Genomic DNA, 6,745 nt, shown 5'->3' with positions numbered 1-6,745 from the left:
GGTGGCACCCGTCGCAGTGGGGGGAGGAACAGGCAACGGCACGTCGGAACAGAGGCCAGTCCTCGAGCCTGGGAGTCCGGGCCGGGCGGTGTTGGGAGCTGCAGGCTGGCGGGCAGTGTGGTCAAGACTTCTGGCCGCACGCTCCACACGAAGGCTGGTCAGGATGGGCGCTGGTCCTGGGCGACAACATAAAGACAAGCTATTCATGAATTCCCTGGACAAATCTTCCTTGAGTTTGGCCTAGGATCGGAAGAGAGAAGGACACAGCGAAATCCCTGCCTAACAAATAAGTAAAATGAATGGCACGTTGGAGGGCGAAAAAGCAAAGGCAAGCAAAGCCAGCGGGAGAAGGGCTGATGAAGTCTCTGTGTGGGAAAAAGTCTAAAACTTTCGTTCAGTGACCAGGGAGGGCCCCCACCAAGAAGGTGCCCTTCGGGGAGCTCGCTGCAGGAAGTGAGCCCTTATCAGACAGGGCACCAGAGTTGGGTCTGGACTTCCCACGGGCAAAGGTGGAGAGCCGAGGCCTGGGTCACAGGGTCAGCCAGACCGGTAACACTGACTGATGCTTAGTCACCTGAAGGGGAACTAAAGCTGTTTAAGTCGTGCCAGGATGTGCTCTTACTCATCTTTGTGCCCACAGGTACCCAGCTGGTGTTTATTGGCCTGAGCCCTTAAATCTCTGAGATTTAAGGGGTGAGGCTGAGATCAATGTAACCCCATAATCCCAAAGACACCCCTTCTGTCGGGGATGATGCTTCCACATAACAATGTGTGATGTCTTTCATGGATTTTGTGACTGTCTTCCTGATCGTTGAGGACAGGGATTATATTTCACCTTCTACCCTGAGCGAAACACATGAAGAGGAAAGAAGAGAAGGAGGGAAGTAAGGGGAGGGGAAGAGAAAGAAAGAGGAGAATCAGGACAAGGAACAAGCAAGCACTGCTGGGTGCTTACAACCCCGAACGACCTTACTCCAGCCCAATAAGGCGAGTTCTCTGTTTAACAGGCATGGGTTTTACATGTTAAAACTGCATCTTGAAACCGAATTATGGGAATAGTTGCACACTTAAAAACAAGAGGATTCAGGGGCACCTGAGTGGCTCGATTGGTTAAGCATCTGACTTCAGGCTCAGGTCATGATCTCACAGTTCATGGGTTCAAACCCCGCGTCGCGCTCTGTGCTGACAGCTCAGAGCCTGGAGCCTGCTTCGGATTCTGTGTCTTCCTCTCTCTCTGCCCCTCCCCTACTCGCACTCTGCCTCTCTCTCTGTCACAAATAAATAAACATTAAAAAAAAATTAAAAACAAGTGGATGTTATGGTACGTATATCATAACTCAGTAGAGTTGTTTGAAAACATCGAAGCAGCACCCCAGTCAGCCAGCTTTCACACGCTGTCAGTGACGAGCCAAGGAGCCATATTTAACCAAACACAGTATCATGCTTCCTGATAGATAATTAAACCAAATTGACTGGTGTGAAATAACAGAAAATGTATTTTTGGTCTCTGCCCCCGGTTCCTGGCACAGAGCTCCTGAGACCTTTGCGATTTCCTAAGGGATAAAGGCACCAGGAGCCTCTTCTGTTCTAATCTTCGGCCTTCAACCCCAGTTCCTGAGGCTGAGTTCCTAAACCCCTGAGGATTTCCTGGGTGATAGGGATGGCTTTTGTTCGAATGCGGCGACTCTTGGTGGGCTCCTGGCTGAGTGCTGGTCACCAGAAAGACCCAGCCATGAGGAGAAGCTTGGAATTTTCAGCCTCACACCCCCTTCTCCAGGGAGTGAGGATGTTGAAGAGTGTGGGGAGAGAGGACCCAGAGAAGGCATGGAAACTCCCAGCCCCTTCCCACTGACCTTGCACTTCCCATCTCTTCTATCTGGATGGTCATCGGTATCTTTCGTCACATCCTTTTATAATAAACTGATAGACAGCAAGCAAACTCTTTCCCTGAGTTCCATGAGCCACTCTAACAAAGTCACTGAAACTGAGGAGGAAGTGATAAGCCATAAACTTCTGCTTTATGGCCTGCCGGTGGTCAGGTGCGCAGGTGACCACCCAGAATTGCTGGTGGGACAGAGGGCAGCAGGCTGGTAGGACCCAACCTTCGACCTGTGGGGTCTGGAAAGCGTGAGAATGGAGCGGAATTGCAGGACACCCAACTCGTGTCACAGAGAATTCCTCATTGTCCAGGGGAAAAAAAACACCCACACCTTCGGGGACCAGAAGTGTCAGAAGTAGAGTGGTCTGTGTGAAAGTAGGGGAGGAAAAGTGAGTTGTTCTCACATAATTTGCAAATTTATTTTTCCCTTATGTGATATTTGCCACTTTAAGGCATATATAATCTTTATAAAAGTCTACAAAAGGAGTCGTAAATCATAGTCCAGATAGTTTACTGATCATGATTTGCTAAAGAGAGTGCACATTTCTTTTTTAAAAAAAAAATTTTTATGTTATTTTTGAGAGACAGAGAGAGACAGTGGGAATAGGGGAGGGTCAGAGAGAGAGGGAGATACAGAATCCGAAGCAGGCTCCAGGCTCTGAGCTAGCTGTCAGCGCAGAGCCCGACGCGGGGCTCGAACCCACGAACCGTGAGATCATGACCTGAGCCGAAGCCGGACGCTTAACCGACTGAGCCCCCCAGGCGCCCCAGAGAGAGAGTGCACATTTCAAAACTGGTTTTTATTTGGTGACCCTACTTGATTCTGATAAGATACTATTGTAAGTGAGAAAGGCCCTCTGTTTGATACATTGTTAAATTCTTACTCACTTAGAACCAGGTACTCTCCAAGGACAATGAAACCTCATCAAGAACACCAGACTGAAGTACTCTGGAAACCCCAGAGCATTTTCATAGGGACTAAATCTAGATTGCCTTTCTGAAAGCGGTGATGGATTGAACGAAGACAACTTGTTTTGTTTTGTTTTAACCTCATCTGTGATAGGTACAGCAGGCATTATAAAACAGCTGTCTCGAGTCATGTGAGCATCGTCGGGGGTAATAGTCAACATGTTTAACCAGCTGTAGGCCTGGCATCCACCAATTTGTTTGGCTGATGACCATGAACAATATAGCCATTTGGTGTGTCCTGGCTGAATGCCAGCCTTGGACCGTGACACCCAAATCCTCTAGACACTTCCCCTCAACAGCAGGTGGCTTCTGGGTTCTCATCACATTTGTACGGTTTGCGCTCGAGCAAGATCCTCAGATGTACCGGCCGGTTGCTAATGCCTGTCGTGAGTAGAGGCAAAGCATTATCAACCGAATTCAATTCCTCGTACTTTACAATCAACATGAGACACTGTCATCACTGCCTCATGGGCTGGAGGGTCTGCATTTGATCGGCCAGGGAAGATTTGGAATGTGTAGCTTTTCTCTTACCCGCTGTCTCTCCCCTCCATCATCATCCTCTTCTCTTTCCCTCCAGGTGGATCTTCATCCATTTGGTCATCCATGCCCATCAATCATGGTCCACCCTGTCTTTCCATCAGCTGTCAGGTCCTGAAACCCACCGGTCTCCCCTCCGCATGACCACTCGACCTCCTGATCCAGCTGCCAAGCTGTGCGATGGTGTGGCTCTGAGACAGGAGAAAAGGGACACAAGAACAAGGAGGCTCCGCCACCACTGCTCGGACCCGGGTCTGAATCTACTACTCTGTCCTACGGGTCCACGCAGCTGGCTCCATTCCTTCTGGAATCCATCCTTCTGTACCCCATTCCTAGCCTGGGTCCTACTCAAGCTGACCTGGCACCCCTTTATCTGATCCAAGTCCAGACCTGGCTTCACCCACTCTTTCTCCCCACTGTCTCTGCCCTGGGCCCCAGTCATCCTGAAGTGCAATCCTGGATTCTAGATCTGCAGGGTCAAATCAGGGCACCCTCTAGTGGTCAGGAGGAGAGGCGTCAACCTCTGGCCTGCATCACCTACAGGTGATGCAGACGTTGGGCTGGCGCAATGCTGAACAGACTGTTCTCTACATACTTCCTGCCTCTTTTTGATTTAATGTCTTTCCTCTGCTCTTACTTCTCTCCCTCCCAGTGGGTGGAGTGCGCTGGGAAGGGAAATGGAGTCAAGCACCTTCCACTCCATTCTCAACCTTTCTGCCTCACCATGTCCATGGCCATTTGGCCCGTTCACATATTTGACTGTTAAAGAACCCTAATTTTTTTGCTACAGGGCAAGAAAACCTCGAGATAGCCTTCAAGTCCAAAATCAGTAAAGAACAACTTGGTTTTTGTTAGTGAACCGTTATTGGGCCTGTGTACCAGATAGCGTTGCCGACCAGAACCTACAGTATTTCATCCATCCTCAGAAAAGCACTAAAAATAGTACGATCACCCCTATTTTACAGAGAGGAAACTGATGCCGACACCCCTGACACACCTTGCCCAGTAAGACAGGACCAGTAAATGGTGAACACAAACTTAACCGGGGTCTGCCAAACCCAAAGCACTTCCCCTGACTATCTGCACCAAGATTTCTGCCTTGGACCGCAGTCTCCAGGCGATTCCACTGGATTTGGCTTAAAGGCATCTCAGCCTCTTCCAAGCAGGTTCTGTTGTAGCCCAAGGTCAGCAAGTGGCGTCTAACCCTGTCTCCGTGATTCATAGTACTTCAGGGCCCCAGATCTCCCCCGGGTTTCAAGTGGATCTGTTCTTCCTCTCCTCACCCTCACACTTTCTTTGTGCTTTATGCAGCTATGGGAACTACATTTATAATTGTCAATCCCCAAAGATTTGGTGCTTTCGAGTTTCCAAGCTGTATATGTCTGTCTCTCACCATGATCTTCTGTTCCTTCAGTTTATTTATTTATTTTGAGAGTGGGGGAGGGGCAGAGAGAGCAGGAGAGAGAGAATTCCAAGCAGGCTCTCCACTCTCAGCACGGAGCCCAACAACAGGGCTCAAATCCACAAACTGTGAGATCATGCCCTGAGCTGAAATCAAGAGTCGGACACTAAACAAACTGAGCCACTCAGGCTTATGTCCCTTCAAAGCTTACTCAGATTTCTCCAACCAGATTCATTTTTACTTTGTGTGAATTCTTATGACCTATCATTGTTCTTTTATTTCGAACTTTGTGCATTCTGCCTTACGTCATAGCGAGCTGCTGTGTGCACATCAACACATTCTTCAAGACTAGAACTCTTGTTTATTGCTTTCATTCACTCCCCACCCCCCACACCTCACATCAAACAGACTAGAGGGCTCATGCCTGCACACGATCAGTGCTTAATAAATGTTCATTTTAATGACCAGTCAGGAGTCCCTATTTTCCCTTCCAGCATCACGCTTCCTAGCTTCTGATGTCAGCTCTCAGGGGATTTTTCCCTAAGTTGTTTCTTCACAAATCTGTTACAGACTAGCTACTTCAGCTCAGCCAAAGTGGGATTTAGGGTTATTTTTGAATCCCACTGGGGAAGGAGGTGGGTATGGGGGGTAAAGAATTATGACATGACCTGAGATTTCTCAATCTGGGCTTCAGGAATATGGACTTTCTATAGCTATTCTTCCCGTATGTTATGGGTTGAAACATGTCCTCTCAAAACCTGTATGTTGAAGTCTTGAGGCGCCGGGTGACTCAGTCAGTTAAATGTCTGACTTCGGCTCAGATCATGATCTCGTGGTTCATGAGTTCGAGCCCCACATCGGGCTTTCTGCTGTCAGCACAGATCCTGCTTCAGATCCTCTGTCCCCTTCTCTCTCTCTCTGGCCCTCCCACCCCCCCGTATGCGTTCATACTCTCTCTCCTTCTCTCAAAAATAAATAAACATTTTTTAAAAGTTTGTATGAAGTCTTAAGCTCAGTACCTCAGAACATGACCATATTCAGAGAAGGGTCTTTGTAGAGGTACTCAAGTCAAAAGAAAATATTAAAGTGGGTCCTAATCCAATATGACCAGTGTCTCTGTAAGAAGGGGACTTTTGGACACAGACACATAAGAAGAAAGATGATGTGAAAACAGGCGGAAGATGGACATCTACAAACCAAGGAGAGAAGACTAGAATAGATCCTTCTTCACAGCCCTGAGAAGGAACCAACCCTGCCAAGACCCACTGTGAGATAATACATTTCTGTTGTTTAATCCACCCAGTTCGTGGCACTCTCTTATGGCAGCCCTAACAGACTGTGCCTCAGGACTCCTGTTCGTGTAGACTCGGATGCCACACCCATGGTGGAACACCCAGGTGCATTTGTGTCCTGAGTACTTAACCAAGCAGGGGCACCCAGATGGCTCAGTCGGATAAGCATCCGACTCTTGATTTCCACGCAGATCATGATCTCTCAGTTCCTGAGTTTGAGCTCTGCATTAGGCTCAGTGCTGACAGCACAGAATCTGCTTGGGATTCTCTCTCTTTTCCCTCTCTGCCCCTCCTCTGCTCCTACTTTCTCTGTCTCTCTCTCAAAGTAAATAAGTAAGCTTAAAAACACTTCTTTAAAAAATGAATAAATAAAAATGATCACCAAGCAAATGCTCATTTCCATGTTTGGGAGAAGAATGGTAATGATGGCTACCATTTAGAAGCACTTATTGTGTGAGTAATGAAGTAATGTTTAATACAATAATGTGTATAATCACTCTGTTAGGTACAACAGAGTAAACATCACCTAACTCACTCCTCCCATCCACCCAGCTGGGGTAGCTATTGTTACCCTCAGTTGTGGAAACGGAGTTTCAGAGACATTTATATGTTCCCAGGATCATACTTCTGGCAAGATTCAATGGTTGCCTTTGTCCTGTTACTCTT

Source organism: Suricata suricatta, chromosome 14 (genome assembly GCF_006229205.1).
Source record: "Suricata suricatta isolate VVHF042 chromosome 14, meerkat_22Aug2017_6uvM2_HiC, whole genome shotgun sequence".
Taxonomy (NCBI): domain Eukaryota; kingdom Metazoa; phylum Chordata; class Mammalia; order Carnivora; family Herpestidae; genus Suricata; species Suricata suricatta.
Note: the sequence above shows the minus strand (reverse complement) of the source record.